We start from the raw sequence: 25,399 nt of genomic DNA on the forward strand, positions 1-25,399 counted from the left end.
TGGAGTAATACAGGAAAAATATGCCGAAAACCTAGATCTGGCAAAGAGGCAAGTACAATCCCTAGAGAAAACCCAAACTGATTTGGACTCTGCAGAGCAAAGTCTACAAAAGAGCCAAGAATCAGAGATAGAAACCAGACAGTACCTGAAAAAAGTAAAAGAAGATCTGGATCTCCTGCAGCAAGATAAGGTAGAGCAGGACACAACATTACTGACACTGCAAAAAGAGTGGCAGGAACGATTGGATTCTCTACAACAGAGCCAACAAAAGCTAGAGCAGCAATTACATTTTAATAGAGCCTGTGCAGGGCAGATAATCGCCCTGGAAAGGCAGATTGATGAACTAAAGGAGGAAAATAATACATTAATAGTGAAGGATCTCCACACTCAAACAGATTTTGATGAGGAACTCCAGAAATGATGTGCCATTAGAAAACAAAGGGATGACCTGGCTGCACAGAGGGGCACACTAACTCAGGAAAGGGGCACGTTAGGCCAAGAGGTCAGCCATTTAAAAACTGAGCTAGAAGAAAATCACCTGGCCCTTCAGGGACTGGGTAACTCAAAATGGACTATGAAAAGCTGTTAGAGCATGCCATGAGGATGGAAGATGCTCTGGCAAAGAATAATCAGTCCAGTAAAGACCAGACTCAGGAGGTGAGTCTCATGCAGCAAACATTGGCCCAATACTGCCAATGCAGGCAGGAAGCACAGAGAGACAATGATGCACTCTGTGAAAAAAATTACAGGCTCCATAGACAGATAGCCATGCAGGAACAACTAATAGAGACCAGAAAGGCCTTAATAGAAGAACAAACGGGTCAGATTCTTGCATGCCATCAGGGAGTAGGGGCTGGAAGAGATGACGTCAGATGGTAGAGGAAAACCCCTGAGCATAACCTCAGGAACCCTGTTCTCGCCAGAGACTTTAATCCCTTCAATTCCATGGACTCTGCCAACCCCTTGTCCACTGGCTCACATGAATCAAGGGCCGCGGGGATGGTAGACTTCAACCCAATGGGAAATATGGGGCTAATAGGTCAGCGCCTCCCAGAAATGGATGGGCGGGCATCTATGTACAGGTTCCCAAGTGCTAGGGCCATCTTCTCTGATCAGGGAAACTCCAGTGATGGGAGAATCAGAGAACTGGATCCTCAGAAATATCACATACCAAGAGATCAGGCGGTAAAACTTGGTGGGGAATTCCATGAGACTAGGCCCACTAGGAGTATATTAAAAACCTCTTCCCAGCTAGGACAGTGGGAGGGATACTCAAACAATCCTGGGAGCAAGGAAGAGTCAGAAGGCTCTTCTGAGCTCTACAGGTACCAAGAGACTGGGCCACCACATTCTGCCAGCCATTCCCAAGCTCACAGAATCCGGGAGAGTCTAGAAGATCAGACAGCCACCTCTTGTAGCAGTGCCTCTGAGTCAGAGGATGAGTGGACCAGGGTGACCAGAACTAAAAAGGCTAACAAAGTTAAGCAGTCTTTACTCAAGGATCCCCTGAAGCAGAACAAATCTATTAGGAGTGTCATCACACCCTACCACAAAAATGCCAAATATTCGGTTTGGGAGCAACTCAAATTATTTGAGCAGATGATGGAAACTTTGCACCTGAAGGACAGCCAAAGCTGTATTCAGTACGTAAAGTGAATATTTTCCCCTGAGTACTCCAACTTCTTTGCAGGGCTGGAGGATCAGAACCATTCCAGATCGTCCACCTATAGGGCAGCCATCCTCAAACATGTTTCTATTCATAGGAACCCTCAAGAGGCCAGCAAGGCAGCCTACAACCTACAATGTGGGGGAGACACAAGAATTTGTTCAGGAATTGAAACGCGCTTTTGCCTAGACCACTAGAAGAGTGCGCCCTGACAGTAAGGAATTTGTGAACACCTCTTTCATGCTCTCCCTAAATACATTATGACCCAGCTAGTGAGGGACTTTCATGAGAAAAGATCACTAGACTAGGTCATTGAACAAGCAACGCGCATCTATGAAGTTCAGAAACCGCTGGAAAGTAAAAATATTAGCAAAAGCCCCAAACCAACCAACACCCCTGCTGCTGCTAAGGTGGCGGAGTTGAAGGTTGCCCCCATTTTAGATCTCGAGATGGGGGGGGTCTAAAAACATTCCCTCAAGTCCCTCGGGCCAATCCCAAACCCAGAAGTCCCTCGGGCCAATCCCAAACAGGGATCCAGGGAGGTAACCCCACAAATGGGACCCCTAACTCCTGTGACTACATCAGCCTACGCTACAAGGGCAACAGACCCATCCTGGGCTTTGTGTGGACTCCTCCAGCCCAAGTGGGGGATCCAACCAGACATCAGGAAACCCAGGAAACTTCCCTCCTCACTTTCCCCAGGAGGGCAGTAATCCCCCAAATGCCGGACCAAATTCCTTTCCCCGGTACCCGCCAAACTTCACCCCCAAAACAACCCTTCTTTCTTTCCCACTTTTCTGAGCCCAAACAGCCCAATCCGGGAGAGGGGAGGCCAAGGGTGGAGGGGTACTCAAACTATCCTAACCAGGGGTATTATGCGAGAAGGGATAGTTACCCTTCCCGGGATCAACCCAGGGTAGACCAAAGGACCCCGTACCAGCCAGAGCGGGTGTCCCAACTGGAGCGCCAGGTCCAGAACATGGCACAGGATCTGGGTTGCATGCTGAGGGCTCAAAAGAACCCTCAGATGAGCACGACGACCCAGAACTCCTCAAATCAAGGGTCTGGTGCTCCAGAACAATGACGGGGGAAGAACCCCGACAACCCACTGGTTCCCAGGGAGGACACACAAGGGGAAGGGGGGTGTAAAGCCTTAGAGGAAGCTTCCTTCCTCACTTGTGAAAAGCCCCTGGGTATCCTATAAAGGCCCATTTTCTGGAGGATGTGCAAATCTTCCAGTTTGAAGGAGAGGGGTCCTCAGAGGATTCTGGGAAAAGGATCTTCTCCTTCAGGGATGGGGGAACACCTCCCAAAGAAACATGGGTCCCAAAGGATCCAAATCCAGACTGGGTAGATGTGGGGACCGAGTTAAAACCACCCATCATCAAACCCCAGAATGACCGGCACGAAAATCCCCATGTTCAAACCCATTCTGGTGACTGCCTCCAAAAAGGGGGGGCAGCCCAGAATCAGAACCAGGGGAGCCCAAAACTTCCCCCATATCTAGCTGTCACCTTTTTCTTACAGGTTCCCAAGATCCCAAACAGAATCCTGTCCAAATCACCTCTCTGTCAGTATCCGAAGCAAAGAAATTAACCTACCAATTGGCCAAAAATGTGCATTATCTTTGCCCCCTTGAGGAAAAGGAGGGAAGATTTTATGCCCCGGTCCAAATACAGGGGCAATGTACAATTTTGGCACTGGTGGACACTTGATCCCAAGCCACCCTTCTGTTAAAAAGAGCCTTTGATCAGCTGAATTCGGGAAGCGGGGCGAAATACCAAATTCCTCTCACCCCTCTTCCTGGACAACTTCAGAACTTCAATGGGAAGGAAATTCCTGTCGAGGGGACTGTGGATTTAGACATTAAAATTGGGCGACACAAGGTGAAGCACCCAGTCATAGTTGTGACTCCAGAGGGCATACCATGTTTACTAGGGAATGACATCCTGCGTAGATTGTCTCCCCTCATAGATTGTGTAAACAAGGTCCTCTGGGTCATGCAAGATGTCCCTGCTGCATTTTATTTAGGCAGTGACATTCTCAATCGCTTTGCCATTAGTTTGGACCTAATAAACCTCAAAGCCTGGTCCTGATTAGCAGGTAATCCCATGGACTTTGATGACCCAGAGAAAGCATTTAGGTCAGCTCAACTGTTGCCATATGCAGTTGAAATTCAGATTGGAGAGGAAGTCACCATCCCAGAATGGACCCGACAATTCTCACTGGAAGTAAAAATTAAAAGAGGACAGAAACTGAAAAGTCCTGATGCCTATGTCCATATTAATGCTCATTTCCAACAGCAAGGGTTGGGGGTAAACCCAACACCACTAGTCAACATAGGACACAACACCATTCCAATAGTGGTGGATAACAGCGACCTAAAGAGTATCACTCTGGGCGCAGGCACCATTATTGGAATGGCGGTTGATGACTGACATTTTTCCATAGATTTAGGTAATGAACTGTTAGGACCAATCCCCAAGGACTGTTTTGACAGTGATAGCGACAATGACACGACACCAAACAGGATCTTCACCGGGCATGGGGGGAATTTACTGGTGTCCTCTTCCTGCCCTTATGGTAAGGAAGATGTGACCTGTGACTTCAGGAGGGATGAGGTGATCTTTCAAGTCCACAAGGACTGCCTCCCCCACCTGAAGCCATTAGTCCAAATCAGCACTTTGACAGGGACTTCTCCACCCAGCTGGAGAAGGCTGCTGAGATAGCCAAACCAGAAGTCTTTCCAGGCTTCAGGCAGATGGTTGAAGAGAGTGTCAATTTAGCTGATGCCTGTGAGACTCTGGAGCAAAAGCAAAAATGTATAAAAGTTTTCTTAGATTTTCAAGATCTCTTTGCAGTGGACTCATATGACTGTGGTCGCACCGACATCGACACAACAACAATTCCCATGGACCCTGGCATGACTCCAGTGTTTGTGAAGCATTATCGCTTGCCTCTCGCATCAATGGAGACCCTTACTGAAATAATTAAGAACCTTGAGTCCCGTGGGATAATTCGTCCAGGCCACAGCACCTTCAATAATCCGGTGCTGGGGATTTTGAAACCAAATGGCCAGTGGACACTCTGTGCTGACCTGAGGGAGCTCAACAAACGGGTCCACACTTCCCGATGGCCTCTTCCCTACATTGACCAAGGGCTGGCCCAGATCCAGGGGTCAAAGGTATTCACTGCCATTGACCTGACCAATTTATTTATTTATTTATTTATTACATTTATATAGCGCGCATGCAGCCCAGGGGCATTGTGGCGCTGTTACTTGTAAGGAGACTTAGTTACACTGGGTACAGGGTGTGCCTTGCGTTACAGTAAGGCAGGGACCTGTGATCGGCTATAGGTGGTATCATACAACATAATACATCATACATGTTATTCATGAGAACTTGGACATATGGTGTTGGTTAGGTGAACAGGGTAGTTTTCATGGCTTTACGCAAAGCAGTCAGTGAAGGTTGAGATCGCAGGGAGGTGGGAAGGGTGTTCCAGTGTAAGGCAGCAAGGTAAGGGAAGCTGGAGCCCCCTGCTCTGGCTCTTTCTATCCTAGATACTGAAAGCATGTTTGCATAGGGTGACCTAGTGGGTCTTGTGGAGGAGACCAGGTGGATTCTCTGGGATAGGTACACTGGGGCTGCAAGGTGAACGCATTTGTGGGTGATGCTTAGCGCTTTGAATATGATCCTTTCCTTTATGGGGAGCCAATGGGACGCTTTTCTGGCAGCGGTGTTGTCCTCTCTCTTGGCAATGCCTTGTGCAGCACGTAGGGCACTGTTCTGGATTACTTGCAGCTTCTCAAGGTTTTTGTTGGAGGTCCCTAGGAAAAGATGATTACAGTAGTCTAGCCGCGAACCAGTTATGGCTCTGGCTATATTGGTGCATGTATCTTTTGACAGAAAAGGCCTGATTGCGTTGAGGAGTTTTGCATGGTAAGTAGCAGAGGAGGCTATGGCGTTTACTTGTCTGGTCATGGATAAGTTGGAGTCTAGATAGACGCCTAGTGTTTTTACCGTGTCTAGTACTGGGATTCTGATTGAGTCAATGGTAAAGTGACTAAACTGGGCGTTAGGTTTCTTGAGGGTGTCAGGGGAGCCTACGAGTAAGAGCTCAGTTTTGTAAGAGTTAAGGCAGAGACCGTTGATAGCCATCCACATTTGGATTGTGTTATATATGTTGTTGAGAGTTGCGCAGTCAGTGACATAGTCGCCTGTCAGTGTGAGAAGGATCTGAGTGTCGTCGGCGTAGTTGGTGTAAGAGATGCCCATGGCGTCAAGGATGAGGAAGAGGGGGCGGGTGAAGATGTTATAAAGGGTAGGGGAGAGGCAGGAGCCTTGGGGCACCCCACATAGCATGATGGTGGGTGATGCAGTGGCTAGGTCAGAGAAGACCTGCATGGTCCTGCCTTGGAGGAAGGAGGTGATCCATGTGGTGGCTTCTTGGGAGAAGTTGGCTGTGGAGGTGAGGTGATGGCAGAGGATGTTGTGATCTACAAGATCAAAAGCTGCCGAGAGATCGAGGAGAAGGAGTATGACAGGTTTGCCTTGGTCCCTTGCATCATCCATTTGGTTTTTGAGGTTGAGTAGGGTGGTCTCTGTCCCGTGCCTAGGGCGAAAGCCGGATTGTCTCAGTCCTAGGAGGTTGTGCTCTTCGAGGAAGTGCTGGACCTGCAGGTAGGCTGCTTTGTCTAGAATCTTGAGGAGGAATGGGACTGTGGTGATGGGGCGGTTGTTATTGGGGGAGGTGGGGTCAAGTGTAGGTTTTTTTATGAGAGGTCGGACCCATGCTTCCTTGAGGCATGAGGGGACTCTTCCTGTGTTGAAGGAGGCGTTGACGAAGGCTGTTAGGAAAGGAGCCAGGGTGTCTGCGCAGTCTTTGATGATGGAGGTAGGGCAAGGGTCACCTTTGCAATTGGAGGGTTTTATGTTTTTCATGATGTTGATCATGTCTTTCTCCTGGATGGGTTTGAATGAGAAGGTGGGTGGGGCCTCTGTGGGTGAGGGTAGGGGTGGGGTTGGGGAGGGGTTAGGGGGGGTGGAGAGTGCTAGTTTGGTGTTCAGAATTTTGGCTTGGAGAGAGCTAATCTTATTACGCATGGCTGTTTGGATGTCATCACACCATGCTTTATCCTTGGTGAAGTTTTGGGGGGTGGGTGTAGGGGTCTCAAGTTCCCTGAATATGGCGAACATTTCCTTGGTATTCGATTTGGCCTCAGCGATTCTATCTTCAAATGATTTAGCTTTGGCTTTGATGATGGCTTTCTTATATTCATTTGCAAGGGATTTGAAGATAAGTTTGTCTTTATCATCCTGAGATGTTTGCCATTGAGCTAGTGCTGCTCGTTTGTCTGTGCGCAGTTTTAGAAGGTCTTGGGTGAACCACGCGTTGGTGTGTCTAGTAGGTTTGGTTTTGCGCGGTTTAAGTGGGGCGATAGCATTGATTGCTGCCGTAATAGCAGTATCGTAGTTTTTGGCCAGGGTTTCTGGGTCTTTGGAGAAGGGGGCTCTGAAGGCAGGTCCCTGTAAGAAGGGTATGAGTCTTTCTTTGGTCAGTTGGCGGGCACTTCTTGTGAGGGCTGGTGGTAGGGGTTGGGGGGGTGGGATGTGGTTGAGGTGGTGGGGATGTTGAAGGTGATGGTGTGGTGGTCAGACCACGGGGTGGGGGTATTGCCTGTGACTGTGAGGGGGCAATTGTGGTGGGTTATCCAGTATAGTGATCTGCCTAGGGCCTGTGTGGGGTCAGTGATGGTATTGGCGAATCCTAGAGTGGCTAAGGCTGTGTCAAGTGCTTTGGCAGCAGGGTCTTTGGTGTCATTCAGTCCAAGGTTGATGTCTCCAAGGAGAATGGCTTTGGATGACATTTTCAGGTTGTCAGCCAGGAGGTGGGTGAGGGAAGCCTGGAAATCTCCTAGGGGGCCTGGTGGCCGATAGATGAGGTGTAGGGTGATGGTGCAGTGGTGTGAGATGGTGAGTTTCAATTGAAGGTAGTCGCTGTTATTGTTAATAGTTTTGTCAACCTTTCTAATGGTGATCGAGTCTTTGGCTATGAGGGCGACACCGCCCCCTGTGGTCAGGTGGTCTTGTCTAGTGATGGCATAGCCTGGTGGGAGTGCGAGGGATAGAGCGGGGCCCGAGGCTTCGTGTAGCCAGGTCTCAGTGACCATTAGAAGAGCTAGATCTAGGGTGGTGATGAGGCTGTGGATGTCTAGAGCGTGAGCATTGATGGATCATGCGTTGATGAGGGCACATTTGAGGTGCGCTTCAGGGGTGACATTGATAATAGTGGATGGCACATTTAAACCTGTGGGGGGCACCTTTTCTGGGGTCCTAGACATAGGCAGAGTGGCATTTGCATCAGTGGGTAGCATGTCTATGGTAGAAGATTTGCACATTGCAGTAATTACATTCAAACCAGTGGGGGGCACATTTTCTGGGGTCCTGGACATAGGCAGAGTGGCATTTGCATCAGTGGGTAGCATGTCTATGGTAGAAGATTTGCACATTGCAGTAATTACATTCAGACCAGTGGGGGCACATTTTCTGGGGTCCTAGACATAGGCAGAGTGGCATTTGCATCAGTGGGTAACATGTCTATGGTAGAAGATTTGCACATTGCAGTAATTACATTCACACCAGTGGGGGGCACATTTTTGGGAGTCTTAGACATTGTAGCAAATGCATTTTGGTCATGGCAGTGCTTACTTTGTGGGCTCAGCTCCATTGTGTGGCTTCGTCTATGGGATTTATGGACTGCTGAGGAGGGAGCCTTTAGGCTAGTAGCTGATTTCAGTGTTCTTGTTTGCAGGCGTGTATTGCGTACCTTTGTGGGGATGGGTATTGTGAGCAATGCACTCGTGAGAGTACGTGCACGTAGCCGCTGTAGTCTAAGGGGGAGTGTTTTGTGCTGCTCAGGAGTGCGGGACTCCTTACCTTGTGGTGCATGCAAGGTTCCACGGCGAACGGCAGACTGCGAGCAGCGAAGAGCTGCTAAGAGGAGCGCTGGCCTTTTTCTGCGGCCTTCTTCTCCCGGCTTCGCCTCACGGCACCCTCTACCTCCATTTAAAGCAGGAGGGGAGGGGCAGGCAAGTCGGGGGAGCAAATCAGGATCCGGGCCTGCGGCGGTGATGATCGCGGGCTGCAGGGACGCTCCAGTCATCAAGGGGATGGTGGCGGCCATCTTAGGAGCCGCGTGGCTCGTGGGAAACAACAAATCGAATCTAGCAGCTGATCCGAAAGAAAGGAGATCAGCTGTTTGGGCCTCAGCTTGCAGATGCGCTCGCAGCGGAGCTGCTAAGAGGAGCGCTGGCCTTTTTCTGCGGCCTTCTTCTCCCGGCTTCGCCTCACGGCACCCTCTACCTCCATTTAAAGCAGGAGGGGAGGGGCAGGCAAGTCGGGGGAGCAAATCAGGATCTGGGCCTGCGGCGGTGATGATCGCGGGCTGCAGGGATGCTCCAGTCATCAAGGGGATGGCAGCGGTACTGGTCTGGTCCAATCCAGTACCAATGGGTAAAGGATTAGACCTGTCAGTAGGGAGGACCAATAAAAGCTGGCCTTTACCTTCGGGGGGCAGCATTACACTTGGACCCGGACTCCCTTCGGATACATCAACTCCGGCAATGAATTTAACATCTTTCTACATAAGGCCATGCCCGACCTGGGTGAAAGGGGTAACCTGGCCTATGTAGACAATATTCTAGTCAAAAGCTCAACTGTGGAGGAACACATAGTGGAGATCCGTTATGTTCTGACACAGTTGAGGGCTGCCAGAGCAAAACTCTCTTTCCAAAAGGCAGAGTGGTGCAGAGCCCGTGTCAATTTCTTGGGGCATGAGATAACTCCTCGTGGTCTCTGTCCCCAGGAAAAGAAAGTAGAAGCCCTCCAGAAAATAAAAGACCCCACAACTCTGCGGGAACTAAGGAGCTTCCTTGGACTAACTAATTACAGCAGAAAGTTCATTGAGGATTACGCAGACATCACAAGACCCCTGATCCATCTTTTGAAGGGGAGGGGTCAAATGGGAGTGAGGTCCAGAACAAGCAGAGGCAGTAAGACAACTCAAAAGAAGCCTCTCACAAGTGCCTTGCCTAGCTTACCCTGTCAAAAACAAGGAGTTCTTCTTGGAGACAGGGTTCTCAAATACATGCTTGACTGCAGTATTATATCAAAAGCATGACAAGGTCAATAAAGTAATCTCCTATGCGAGTAAGACTTTATCCTCTTTGGAGGAAAAATTCAATGATTGTTAGAAGGGACTACTGGCAACGGTGTGGGCATTGAATAATTACCGCCCGTTTATCCAGGGAAACACATCATAGTGAAGACTCCACACCAACCTTTGCAATATCTTCAAAGTGACAGTATCCGGGCCAGAAATGTTAGTAATTCCAGAATTACTTCCTGGATTCTGTCAATGCAAGGCTTTCCTGTGGAGGGCAAATATGGCCAAAACAAGAAGAGTCCCCTTGCGCAAGGTCTGGCTGACTTGCATGATTGTGCCAGAGAAAACTGTCTTGAGGACGAAAGTCTTAAAATTAAGGACAACATGGAGGCATACCTTAATTCCCCACACAAAGTCTATGAGGAAGACCAGTGTGAGGTAAGGCCCACTGTCTATGTGGATGGATGCTCCTACCATGTTGAAAACAACGGGGAAAAGGAACTTGTGGCCGGCGTAGGGAATGCATGGGTGAATGAGGCGCCAGAACCCTCTGCTGGGTACAAAATCGGTCCCCGAAGTATTGAAGTGGCAGAGCTGATGGCTGTGCATCAAGCCATCCTCACTGCTGCCCAACACCAACTCCACAAACTGGTCATAATCACTGATTCAGATTATGTACGGAACGGGTTCGTGGAGCACCTGGTTAACTGGAAAACCAGAGGCATGCTATCTGCTAATAATAAACCTTTAAAACATGGGAAATTAATACAAAATATAGATGATCTGGTCACCTCGAATGGGATGACAGTCTACTGGAAAAAGATCAAGGGTCATTCGAAAGTAGAGGGACCAGAAAAAACTGGAAATGACCTAGCTGCTCAGCTGGCCAAAACCGGAACGTCCAAGGGGATCTACTTGAGATCGAGTCCCTGTTGGGGGAAATCCAGGTCACTGCTATCACTAGGTCCCAGACAAATGCTCACAATGAACTCTCAACTGCACAATAGAGTAAGGAGACCCCAGATGCTGATTTGATTACGGCTCAAAAAGGGGATCCAATAATTGGTAAGTTTTATCAACACATTGAGGATCCTCAGAACTTTCCCCTGACGGATACCGATTACATTGGGAAAGAGGACCTCGGAGTGTTGATGAAATGTCCAAAAATGTTCCGAATCCAAGACAGTTTGTTGGTGAGGAGATCCATAGCTGGCCATGACCAATGGGTGGTCCCTACCTCATTCTGAAGCCTGATGCTAAGTCATGCCCATGATGCGGCTACAGCCAGTCATCGGGGGTTTCATACGACATTAGGAATCTTGCGAAAGGTGCATACTGGCCACACATGGGGCAGGACCTTGATCAATACTTGAAGGGGTGTCTTGTGTGTGCACAATTTCAGCCAACATCACTCACACACCGTGCTCCCCTCCAAAAGAGGGGGATGACACTGCCTTTGTCAGATTTACAAGTCGATTTTATCAGGCCCATGATTCGCTCCTCTAGGGGGAGCAAGTACATGTTGACCGTAACGTGCTTGTTCACTAAATGGGTGGAATGTCTCCTGGCCCCAAATTGCAAGGAAGAAACAGCAGCTGCCCAGATGATTAATCACATCTTTTCACATTTTAGACTACCCCGAAGGATTGAGTCAGACCGAGGTGGTCACTTCACTAGCGAAGTGATGACAAAGATGTGGGAGATACTTGGGGTCAAAAGGAATCTACAGATTGCCTACCGGCCATCCTCTTGTGGTGGAGTTGAGAGATACAACAACTATTGTGAACATATTAAAAATGTTTGTGCCAGATTCTGGGCCAAGTTGGGACATTCGATTACCCCTTGTCCTGATGTCCATCATATCTACCCCTTCTTCTGGAACAAAAATGTCTCCATTTGAGCTGATGACTGGACGAAGGATGGTGCTACCCCAGCATCTGCTCTACAGAACCCAAGAGCAGACCTTGATAAATGCCTCCACAACTCATGAGTATGTTGAGAATCTGAGAAAACACCTTCAACATGCCTTTGCCTATGCTCAGCGGAATCTAGAAAGATCTGCAGACAGTATGAAGGCCCACTATGACCTTAAGACATTTAAAAAAGAATACCAAGTAAGAGACTGGGTCTACTTGTACAATTTTCAAAGGAACCAAGCCAAACAGCGCAAATTCCTCCCAACTTGGCGGGATCCTTTCGAAATTGTGGACAGAATCTCACCAGTCACCTAGAAAATCTGCATCCCCAAGGGCAGTTTGGCAGAAGGGGAAGATAAGTGGGTCCACATAAACCAGCTGAAGAGTTGCCATCCCAGGCATACTTTGCGGCAAAAAGAGGATCCAACCAGAAACCCAGAGTGGGAAATTCCGGATCCTTAAAAGAATCCACCTGTTAAAGCCATTAGTAAACACAGGCAGGGAATATTGTAAATTGGATTCAATGTATGCATCTGCCCCACTACACGAGTAGTAGTGGAGAAATTTCCATAACCATGCTCTGTTCTGTCTCATAGCATGGGGACCAATAATTTCGAATTACCAAGGAGGACCACTCGGGAACCAGGGGGAAAGAGCCAAGGAGCCCGGAGTATCGCTCCATGCTCCCATCCAGAACTGGCGAGGAGAGCATGTCGATCCAGCACTGATGGCAGAAGCAGACGACTTTCTCCACCTGGACCAAAGAAAGAAAAGAACATCCCAATCTCCAGATTTCCCCTTGATGGGCTGTCAAACTCAAGACGGGAGGGGGAGCTCTGTGGGATGTTTTGACCCACTTTTGCTCTGCTATGCCGCATCACTCTGCTATGATGGTGCCAGAAATAGCAAAATGGCTGCAAAACCCTTGTGCGCGCCAAAACCTCTGCAAATCACACTTTGCAAAGCACAAAAATATGGCTGCCAATCTGCCATGCATGTTGTCATTGGTGGAACAGAGCTTCATCCTGAAATATGTCACTGGGCTCCACAACAATTGAAAATGGAGTACAGAAGAAAAAGGCAGTGCTTTGCTAAGTGAAACCTAGAATTTTGCTTTAAATTCCCTTTTCTTTGTTTCTGAAACTGCAGAATGCCGTTACAGAACACCCTCAAACATCCAACATTCTTGCTGGGTGCTACAATTCACTTAGTTTAAGAAATCATGGTGAACTTACAAAGTCCTTAAAAGATGAGAGCATAAAGAAATGTCCACAGGACAAGTGGCCTGTCTGTGGATCTGTCAAAAATCTCTGGGTGCAGTACCCTGGGCCGCCTGAATGACAGCTGTCAGGAGCCTGCCCGATGAAATTTTAACATGTATCAACTGGAAATCAAATGTTTGCAATCTAAGAGGCCTGTTACCGAGAGTAACCCATATTGTAATTGTTTTGATCCCATGGTTCAAAATCATGAATGAGAATTTTAGCTGTGATTTGATACAACACGTTTGTTTTAAGCTAATGATAAATTCAACAGATGTAACAATTAAAATGAACCTGGCTGAGGCTACCAAACTGGAATAACAGGTTTTCTCACAGAAGGAAGGTCTTTCCCCCCAGCAGGAAATCACACAGAAGCGTTAATTATGGAGTTGGGAAAGAACCTGGTCTACAGAGGCATGAGGAACAATGACCAGCTGCAGTTAAGGAAATGTGAGGTACAAAGACAGTCGTAAATGGCCTCTGCCAGGAGCAAACGGGGAGGAGACTGCTACTGGACTGCAGGGAGACAAAAAGAGGCGGACCCAAACAACCATCTGTGGCTGAACATTAACAAAGAACATTCTTTTTAAAGACTTATAACTTGCCAGTCAAAATTGTGAAAAATATAAAACTAACAGATTTGTGAATCTAAATTTTGGCTGCACATTTCAAGAGCCGGCAAAATCGTGTGACATGTTTTGGAAAGAAACAGCAAGAAATGTGATTTTACACAAAATGTATTTCCACTAGAATGATGAAATTTTATACATTCATGCCCATGTTAAACGCGCACACTTGTAAAAATTTGACATGTATTCCTGATGAAAAGGGCAAAATTCTGTGAAAATCGGAGACAAGATCCCAGAGCTATGGGGTTTTGAGGAGCAGCTGCTATGGAAAATATGTAATCTGTATATGTGATTGTTATAGAGGTTGCACATGTGTAAATATGTATTGTGCCAAAAGTAGATTTTGTGTTCCAGGGGCTAGAGGTGGATTCTTAGCCTCCTAAAATTGCACCATAAAGGTGACACTCTGTTTCTCTCCTCCTATCAAGGCAGAGAGTAGACTCTGACCCAATCACTTGTCAAAAGGGTCAAGCGTAGGCTAAACCAGCACACACATCCCCTTTATGACATCTGCATAAATAGGGACAGGTCACCACTCAAAAAGACAGACAGATTCACTCACTATCCTGATGCTGGCTAAGCACCCTGCTGCTGGACTCTACATCTTCCTTGCTCCAGACTCCAGAAACTTGGCAAAGCAGAAACCCATTGCATAGCTGAACCATTTTTAGCTAGGCCTCAAATTCCAGAACCAGAACCCCACAAACCTAAGGGGAAGCATCAAAAGACATCTGGGCTGCGCTGTACTGCTTGCCCACTGAAAATAAATATCCTCAGAACCAATAAGGGCAGATCCAGTCCAGTCCTGTGCCGTGACCAGAGCACCTTGCTGACGCTGCCCAGATCGATGAGCCCAGATGTCTGTCTTAAACCAGATCCAATTCCCTGACTAGAATCCCCTGACCAGAATTGACGGTTCCATTTAAAAACATATTCAGTGAGTAGCTATAGAAAGAATTGTGTCACTGGCATATGTATTTTGCATAGTTAATCCCTATCTTAAACCCATCCTATCTTGTATTCAGAACCTGTGCTGTTAGGAGTACTTTTGAATTATCTGAACTCTCTATCCAAACCATCCTATCTTCCTCCTGTACTAGTATTGCTAAAACTATCTTTGCACTAATCTTTTTTCATCTGAAGAAGGTGAGTTTCCTCCGCAGGCAGTCATTCTGATCAAGTGATTGTGCTCCTGTGTGGTATTCATTTTGTTCATAGTCATCCTCTAGTGTAAGAAATCCTTTTGTCATTTTAAAAGTGCATTCCTGTTTTCCATTCTTGCACCTATCTCGAAAAAACGACCTCTACTAAAACGACTATAACTCCCTCAGTTGTTGTGCTAGAAACATAATTTCAACTTCTGCTTGTAGCTAACATCCACAGCTTTAGCTCACACATAACACCACATTCCAAAGCAATACGATTCTCCCATTTCCAATTTAGATTTTAAGATTTCAAACGTTTTCTTTGCATTAAATCATTGCTTGTGTTTGTGTGCAACTATCCAAAGCGGCTCCCATTAGAATTTATAACAATTTCATCAATTTTGACCACATTTAGTGTTTTTGCCCAGTCCATTCTAAAGATAACTTTAAAAGCCATTCTGACAGCTTGACAGTCAATTTCGTTTTTCTCTTGTGTTTGCTGGGGGAAAGTGGGATTGATAGTCTATTTGAATGTTGCCTTTCCTGAATACCTGCTCTCTCTTCCCATCTCCTTACCTTGCTTATTTGGGGGTTGAGGGGTGTGCAGGGGGAACCTTTAACCACAGTGCTATCCGACCTAAAACCACACACGTATTATTTTCTGTGCTGAATTGTTTGCTCACTGTTACTCCTTGTGTATTAAAGAGATTATTCCGTATTACCTCACCCCATTGGTGAGTGTGGTGTGCCTATTAAAACCTATTGTGATAACATTTTAAATACACAAATCAATCTTTACCTTTGCAAACCAACCTGATTCCTGGTTCAGTGTGACGGGGTGGGGGGGACTGGTTCCAGGAGAAGGGCGTGATATGAGTGGTATATCGTTCAGAATAAAGAACTTTTAGACAAAAATAAATAAGGATTTTAGTTATGCACTATATGTTAGGCGTTGACTTGGGTGTGTGCCGGATTGAAATCACTTACAATCCGTGTAAGTACAATTATCAGTAGGGTAACAATTGCAACAGCGTAAAAAAGTATTCTTTCAATGCATTTTTGCATCAGTGCAAATTCTGCCTTAGCGGTAGGACTTGGACAAACGTTGCCCTTTTGCATAAATGTATTGGCAGGATACTGTTTTTGCACTACAGAAAGTTAGCACTAATTGCACTTTTAGCAGTGGAACGTTTCTGTGAATGGGGCCAATGCCAAATATGTAATTTTCCAGAATGATCGTCCTGAGTACAGCCTGCCTTTGACTTTGTGACATGAATTCAGAGAGTTCTTTTTATGTTCTCGCGAGCGTTATTTTCTGACGCTGTCTGAAGCCCTTCACTGTGTCAAGTTAACCAGCTTCGTCTGACAATGTCTCTGCGTTCCCGCAGCCAGATCTAAAAGATACATTTGGGAATGCGCAGCTAATAATGTTCACTTAAAAAGAACATCGTGCACGTTGTTTTTAAGAGTACGCGCTTTATGGCGGTGCCTGAAACAGATTTTGTTATTTTCTTTCGAATGAACGAAACTTTTTTAGGTAGTATAAGGACTGAATAATATATATCTATTTCTCGACACAAATTTCATTCATTATTCTCTAAAAACATTTCTGTATGTCACAGTGGCACCGAGGTCCATGCTTAAATTATTAAAAACATTTCTTTTGCTAGTTTAAGTTATCATAATTTATAGGGTGCCAACATGCCACCTAAGCGGCCTCGGTTACATTGTTCAAATGTGTCTGCATTCCACCTCCATAATTTAGGTGGAGTTTTATAAACGACACAAGTCTTCCGACATGTTACTCGCTGCTCCATTCATCAACTGCTTTGTCGCATATTAAGGGCTCACAGTTTGAGGCTTGCTTAAGTGCATTGACTCCAGACAACTCGAGGGCGGGTGAGTTATTAACTGCAGCCGGCAAAGCTGTTTCCAGCCACTCCAATGAAGTTATTCTGCACTGAATAGCAGTCATTATTATGCTAATCCCTGTTCTCTAATATGGATGCTGGGCATACAAATGTAGTTTCTTTTAAAAATCATTTATCCGAAAGGAAGTTAGCTTAACAAACATTGTCAGCTAGATTTACTCATTCTAAACACATTGCAATTATGCGTGCCCCAGGAAGCATACAACTCTCCAGTTCTGACCTTGAGTTGCTGAGAACTTCGCCGCAAATGTTGCTTGCTTATTTTTTTGTAAATCGCGAGAAAGGCTTGGAGGGACATTCTGGCTGGCTTCATGCTAACCCTCTTCTAACCAGATGATTGAAACCAGTTTGAACGTGTGATTAGAATTGTGTGTATCTCTGTCCAGTTCACACAGATAGAAGCACATTAAGCGAGTGTGCTGGTCAGCCCAGAGCATTTACTATGTATATAGCAGACACTGTCATCAGCACCCATGCAATCCTGTCGAAACTTGCATTTGTAGAAGAGACCGGGGTGCCAAATTGTGAACGCTGATGTCCATGGCATGTCTTAATATTTGAGATCGTTCATTTGTACACTCTGTGAGTTTTGACGACCTTCACTCTGCTAGCCCTTGTTTGACTTTGTGTAATTTGTAGACTCATATGCACAACCATCATATGACCAGGCACAGCCATGAAATGTTCAGGTATAGTGTCCCTATGCAAATGTACTAGTTTTGCCATGACATGTCAGTTACAGCATCTTATACATAGATACATCATATGTCAGGTTGAGCAATGTATGCCAAGGAACACATATCATGTTACAAGGCTTAGCCTCATTTGCTATGTTACTACCATTATACGCCTGCAGGAACCTTATATGTCCAGATACAGCCATCACATGCTTGGGTGTAGTCCCATGCTACCACAATGTCCTCATTGTCCATTAAAATCCCTCGTGTAACTGACACTAGGCACTGACTGAACCCCACGAAGTACATTGCAACCCCACACATAGTTTCTGCCTGGGTCGTCAAATTGCTAAAATGGCTGAACAGTTTTAGGACAGTCTCTTAGAAGTACTCTCTTACTATAAATACTGAACTTCCTCCTGTAGTTGTACATTGTAACATGCTACTCCAAAATAATCGACTTGTGTTGTCAGTGTGTAACCTACTATGCTTGATTGTGCACCCTCCCATCTCAGTTTCTGACGTCATTCTCTCCGCCCAGTCTTATATTGTAGCTTATTCTTATTTTTCAATGTCAGGTCCCATACAGTGAGCTCTTATGTCTCCTGGACAACACATTACATCTCATAGTATGACCTATTACCTATATATTTACCCATGATTCATTCTGACTTGTTTCTTCCAAGTCTCCACCACCATTTTCGCATGACTCCTCCATGCTCGTAAACTTCCAAAAGTGTGACAATACATGTGACTTTCTAATTCTTAGAGGTTTTAAAGGGTTCCCTCTGACCTTCCAGTGCTGTATGATGGTCTATTATTCCATAGTTACTCTGCCTCCAGTTTCTTATCATTATCTCTTACTGCTAAACCTCTGCCCTAAATATTGCTTCCTTTTGCTACTGAGACATCTTCATCTTACTCTATAATCATGTCCCTTTGATCCATAACCTTCTCCCTCAAATCTTGGATTTTTGCAATATTAATACTATCCACATGCTGAAAGGGGCTGTGAGGGTAGAATAGGGGCAACACACTCATCTAGGAAACAAGACTACCCTAAGCAGCATGTGTTCCTTACTCAATCCTGCGCTTAGAGGCTGGTCTCTGGCATAATGTGTGATATAAGAAACCAATGTAAAGTTGTTTTTAACATATACAGCACCAGAGGCGTAGCCAGGAGTGTCTAACATGTGGGGCCTGAAGCTAATGTAGTTGGGCCTACCACATTAACATCTGTAAATGCCCCACAGCACTGCTGAGTGGGCATTTGCAGATTTTGGGTGGGCCTTGCCCCTCAGGCCCTACCCTGTCTACGCCAACAGCACCATTATTTGTAACTGTTGTCAAACTAGAATCACCACCTCTCTTGCAATAGGGACTACATCTTTATTTTATTGTTGTAGACAGCAAGTTAATACTCAATCTTTATATTAAAAACATGGCCAAAGGGGGCCTGTTTCAACTTCGGTTGCTAAACAAAAAAAACCTGAATCAAGTCTGAATTCCATAAGCCAACCTATTGCAATTTCTAGGCTAGTGTACAGTGTGGGATGTTTTTACCCATGCATACAAGCCCTACCATAAAACTGTGCAGTACTGGAATGGAAAACATCAGGATGGCCAGAACTCCCCAGAGAGTGCACAGGGAAAACATGAAGAATAGGCTGCCACCCACATTTGCCTATGTTGTGAGCACAGGAGGGCACTGCCTAAAACCACCATTGGGCTACACACACAGTAGCCTGAAACCATTGGGAATGGCAATGCTGATTGCCAAAAAAGCAACTCAGAACTGTGGGGAATTCATTTTCTTAATCCCAAAAATGGTTGCATTACCAGTACTCACCACTATCAGAAAGCCGGCGTTTTAAAACCACCAGACTTTTGTGTAAAACTGCACAAATGAAACAAAACCAGACCAAGGAAAGACTTGCTAAGAGGTGGAAGAATGTAAAACCATATTCTGAAATGACTTGAAGGAAGTAATTATTTAATGTATAGGTACAAATTGTCAGTTTTATTTGAATGTAGAAAACTGGGAACAAAAAGTGACATTTAGCTGAAACCTGGCTTAGTGAAACTGGATTCTGCCTGACAACTACCCCCGACAGGAGAAACCTGTTCAGCCACTCTTCCCAGGCCTAGCTGCATCCTGCTGCCCCTTGCCAAAAGGAGTTGTCACCTCTCTGATTAGATTAGGGGTGGAGCACCTGGGAACTGGAAGGAACAGAACAATGCAACTCCGTTGACTCAGGCAAATGTTATATTGGGGTCGTCGTAAAGTGGCTTCTTCTTAGGGGAAACTGGGAGGGGCAGTACCTCTGCTAGCAGCTGAGCTTGGGGGAAGTGGATAAACCAGTTATTCCACCCTGTGATGTGGGAAGCCACACCCCTTTTTGACCAGGGCATAATTTTAAAAAGATAGATAACTCATAGTGCAGACTTGTCAGAATTATATAAGTAATATCATTATTTTTGTGATTTTTCTGTGAACATTTTGAGAGGCGTCAGGACCCTGTGGTGTATTCTGGGGGGTTTCTAGCGGAAAATAGGGTCTCACTCCAAATGTCTGCATGTTAAAAATCTGACACTTCATCAATTAATGTCCATACTCCTTGCGCACATGTGTGTAATTTTGGGTAAATGTCCGATATTGCAAAACCAGTTAAAAAGCGCAAAATGTTGTCATTTTTTAATGCAAGCCCCAGGAAGATCAGAAGCGAACAAGCATGGACCATAAGGAAAATATAATGTGCACATGTAATTTCAACAAATTGTATATCTGGGAAAGATGTATTTGAATCAAATATAGATTTGTGGGCAAACTGACCAGGGGAGGATCCTCTGACCCATAAACAGACCTCATCATGATGACAATCCATTTCCTTCCCCCAATCATGGGAGAGGGGAGAATTGGGCCAATGACAAGAAGAGAGGGGCAGGCTTAGCTGGGCCCAGGCACACACCCATTTTCAAAACACATAAAAAGAGACTGCTGGGACAGGTAGAGACATTCAATTCCATTTGCTGCGGAGCATGCTGACCGACGACTTCACATCCAGAGATCCAGACTTCAAATCCATCAATCTCCAAAGACCAGACCAGAGATCCAGAGTGACCCAGACCACTGTGAGCAGAACCGGTGCCTGATTGACCCGCCGTATCCAGAGAGGCTAGACCAGCAGAGCAGAGCTGACCCAGACCGCTGTGAGCAGAATCAGAGAGCTGACCCAGATCACTGTGAAGTGCCGAGACCGGAACCGGAGTCGAGTCAAAAACCTGACCAGATCCGTAGCGAGGCCTATTTCAAATTTATATTGTGAGTACCTAGCAGAACTGTGAAGAGCCAATCTCTTAGTTAAAATAATCTAATCCAAACTATTTGAACCTAAGTAGAACAGCCTCCTAGAAATCGTGTCATCTGTCATTTGTAAAGCTGCACAACTGTCACCTGTCAATTCTGAAGCTGCAAGCTGTCACCTGTCATTTTGAGTTTTACTTTAAATCCGAAAAACTACCTTTATTTAATCGTCCGTATCTCTGGAACCGTTATGGCTAGGAACGAGATTTAACTTTCCTCTGAAAGCTTAGGATCTAAGCTTTCCAACAAGCCTAGAACCGACTTTCTCCTTATACTTTTGTCGCAATCACGATTCACGCACTCGCGAAATTTACCGCGATTTGCGATTCTGGCTCAATTTCTCCACTTGTCAAAATAGCAGCTCCATTCTTTCTTTTGTTAAAATCCGTTGCAACTTGGTAATAACTCATAGAGCATTGTTAAAGTGAGCCTGAACTAATATAAAGTAGCCATCACCTACCCTGAACCTCTAGAGGGAATTAAAAACATTTCAGCATATTTCTCACTTCACTGCCACCACATTCAAAGCACTTGGGCCTGTGTTTTAAAACTCATGCCTGTTTTCTCTAAGCTTGCTGGGGTGGGAATTGAATTTCGTATTGTATTTGATTGCATTCCTGAGAACTGTGTGTGTTACTTCCATCTCCTTGCATTGCATATAAGGGGGGGGGGGGTGAATTGCCAGAGAAAAAGTGATTATCTTATCTTTTGCTAAAATCATATCAAGTATTTCTGTACTGCATTTTATTCCTCATTGCTTTTCCCTTGAAATCATAAAAGTATTTTTGCTACTTTATCCATCCTCTACTAACTCCTCATTGATTGTAAAGAAGTGTGCTAGTGCCAGATTACCCATTGTTGATCAACATCATATGTCTAAGTGTACTATCAGATATTAATTTATTATAAAAGTGTTTCATATATATATATATATTGTTTAATTTTTCAAATAAACCGTTTAATTTGCAAAACAAACCTACTTCTTGGCTCAGTGGGGTCAGGGGGATTCTAAGAGGGGGGTGTTATACAAGGGTTGTCATCCAGAGTACTGAACTGATTATAAAAATACATCAATAAGGGTTTTCCTCAGCATCCCAGACTAGTCATTGACTTAGCTGTAGTGTTGATTAAATATCGCTTACAACAGAAATGCTAGCCTGACAGTTTATTCAAAATATGTCCAGCGCCATTGAAGGTGGTTAAACCTGCAAAAGTGTCTCTAACATTAGGCACCTGCCGTTATGACCACATCACTCTAGTTCTCACTTTGCTCAATGCGTTTTCAAGACTCTCTCCCTAATACAAAATGTCACCCAACTAAAGTATCCAAGCTATTATGCTGAGCATTTTCCTATAGCTTCCAGGACATTCCAAAGCGAAGACGTTTATAAAATATCCGTAATCCTTTTTTGGCAATTCCCAGTGATCTAGAACTCACTACCTTCTGTCCTCTGTAATAATGTTGCCTTATATTCGACCTATTCTAGCTCTCCCACTGCAATCTGGTACTCTTTCTCACCCTTGCAAGACTCCTGGTTTAACTGCTGCTGTATGCTGCCTTCACCAACATATATTGATCTTTGGTGTTGCTGCTGTAGTCCGGTTGGATAGCCTCCACCCTTTATTACTGCTTTCCTGCTCTTCTGTGAGCCTCTCCGCAGGACAGGCTTCTATTTTAGCAGTTCATCGCAGATGATTTATCCAAACTATATTGATCTTTGGTGTTACTGCTGTAGTCAGATTGGATAGCCTCCACTCTTTATTGCTGCTTTCCTGCTCTTCTGTGGGCCTCTCCCCAGGATAGGCTTCTATCTTAGCAGTTCATCGCAGATGCTTTATCCAAACTATATTGATCTTTGGTGTTGCTGCTGTAGTCCGGTTGGATAGCCTCCACCCTTTATTACTGCTTTCCTGCTCTTCTGTGAGCCACTCCGCCGGATAGGCTTCTATCTAAACAGTTCATCGCAGATGATTTATCCAAACTATATTGATCTTTGGTGTTACTGCTGTAGTCCGATTGGATAGCCTCCACTCTTTATTGCTGCTTTCCTGCTCTTCTGTGGGCCTCTCCCCAGGATAGGCTTCTATCTTAGCAGTTCATCGCAGATGATTTATCCAAACTATATTGATCTTTGGTGTTACTGCTGTAGTCCGGTTGGATAGCCTCCACCCTTTATTACTGCTTTCCTGCTCTTCTGTGAGCCACTCCACAGGATAGGCTTCTATCTAAACAGTTCATTGCAGATGCTTTATCCAAACTATATTGATCTTTGGTGTTGCTGCTGTAGTCCGGTTGGATAGCCTCCACCCTTTATCACTGCTTTCCTGCTCTTCTGTGGGCCACTCCGCAGGATAGGCTTCTATCTTAGCAGTTCATCGCAGATGCTTTATCCAAACTATATTGATCTTTGGTGTTACTGCTGTAGTCCGGTTGGATAGCCTCCACCCTTTATTACTGATTTCCTGCTCTCATGTGTGGCTCTCCCCAGGATAGGCTTCTATATTAGCTGCTCATCTCAGATGCCTTGGATTAAATCTATTAGGGCCCTGATACAGTTCTCCTGGTGACCCATTTCCACGTTACTGTCATATCCATCCGTTCTTATGTTTGCTTCCAATGTACGGGACTTCCCCTCTCCTTTCAGTTCTGATTTCTGGGCCACCTGCCATTCCCCAATGCTCCTTTCACCCGCAAGAACTTCCCTTGGTTTAACTGCTTCAGTGATCTTGGTAACCCACCTTCTTTTACCAGTGTGTGTGCTTACATCCCTTGCTCCCTGATACTCTCTCTCCTCCTCTTCATGAGTTTATAGGATCCATGTGCTCACCAGATGCTGCTTGCATAGACCTCCATGTTCAGTGCTCCTGATAGGGCAGTCACGAGCATAAGCTACGCTCACATTCTTTACAATAATCTGTATGCTTAGCTGCTATCAACTGGGCCATGGTATGTTCTCTGTGGTTAAGGTTAGCTGTTAGTGTTCATTATGTCTTTATCTTGTTATGCCATTGATTCAGTGTTGAACTGTCCATTAAGGCATGGCCTGCACGTTATAAAACTGCACAAACAAATAAGCACAAACAAAATCAATGAATACATTGCATATCGTTCATGTACCTATCAACATTATTTATCTGCTTTTTTGTTTGTTTTGAGGGCGCATACATTGGCTTTGCTGCCATTTGAGATTTTGCATCTGGGAATATTGTCTTTGGGGTAGCTGGGATTAACAATCACGTTGGTATGGAGTATAAAAGCCACATTCTGCACATGGTAAAGAGCAAACATTCTGCACCAAGAACAACCTGAAGTTCTTCACCCCATTATCTGAAAAGGAAGCTATTCCCAAGAGCACCAGCAGTGCAACACACTTCAGGCAGCCGGTGGTGTCAATGACCGACACAAAGGCATTGCAAGGCTGATAGTGGAGTGGATATTTGAAGGTGATTGTAAGTGCACCCCCCCTGGAGGAGTCTGCAGGAGGGACCCTATGATTCTATGATTCTCCTTGCCTTTCCCACGTATGCACCGACAGGGTGCATGCACAATGTTTGCGCACATCTCCTAATGGCACGCACACAAAGACACAAAATACCACCTTACATGTTCAGAAAGGTTTTTGATGCAAGCCATGCACAGTGAAAGTAATTTCAGCCATTTGCAAGGGGGTGCCCAATGGAAATTAAGAAAAAACATCTCATAATTGTATGCTTTCTATGCATGTGGGCTTACCTTCGCGACTAGTATGTAATACAAAAGAGCGGCCCTTCAGCGCTGATAGCACAAAAAGTGCCATAAGTGCAGGTGGCTATCCTGTCATAATGATGCCAGTGTGGGACCACATAACTGTCAACAGTTGAAAAGAGAAGGTCTGGTTACCCCAAGCAATGATCTGAGGGAAATAGCTTTGACAACAACTGGGGGTTGGCAGTCACAAAAGGTTGACACCCTTATAAGGATTGGGCATAGTTCATAGGAGACCGAGGGCAGACCCTGACTGGGACTCTTTAAAAAATCTTTGCCCATTAGCATCTCTGATTTGGACTTCTTACCTGCTGATTCACACAACAATGCACTGAAGTAAATATGATATGCCTGGACCATCATCGAGACGCTCATGGGCAAATGGGTTTGACAAAGATTTGCTCAAGAGCATATCAGAGATGCATCATGTACCTTCAGATTTACTCTAGTTATATACTTTATAAGTCAGACATAAGGGAGCAGGTGCACTCTGAGATTGTCAAAAGCAAATACTGCATTACTCCAGTCGAAACCGATGCCACTTAGGCCCACGGTTTTAGATGGAGTGGCGCACAGGCAGAGCTGTGATAACAGTCCGTATTTCCAGAGCAGCAGCTGAGTCACGTGGTGTCTACAGAATATCTTGGTTCCTTCTTATCTCCAGGCATGGCATGTGACATGTGTTTATTTCTGGTGATTCGGTATGTGTTCTAATGCTGTTTCTGTATTTGTTCTAATGTTTTTCCAGAACGCAATTGTGTTCTGGAACCATTGATCAGTTGGAGCTGAGCTGGACTGAGTGCCTGTTGCTTGTTCTGTCTTTACCTAATGAAGTATGCCTCATTAGTACTTTACCTAATGAAGTAAGTTGATACACCGGACACCCATGGTGTCC

This window comes from Ambystoma mexicanum, chromosome 6q (genome assembly GCF_040938575.1).
Source record: "Ambystoma mexicanum isolate Mex_15411 chromosome 6q, UKY_AmexF1_1, whole genome shotgun sequence".
NCBI classification, from domain to species: domain Eukaryota; kingdom Metazoa; phylum Chordata; class Amphibia; order Caudata; family Ambystomatidae; genus Ambystoma; species Ambystoma mexicanum.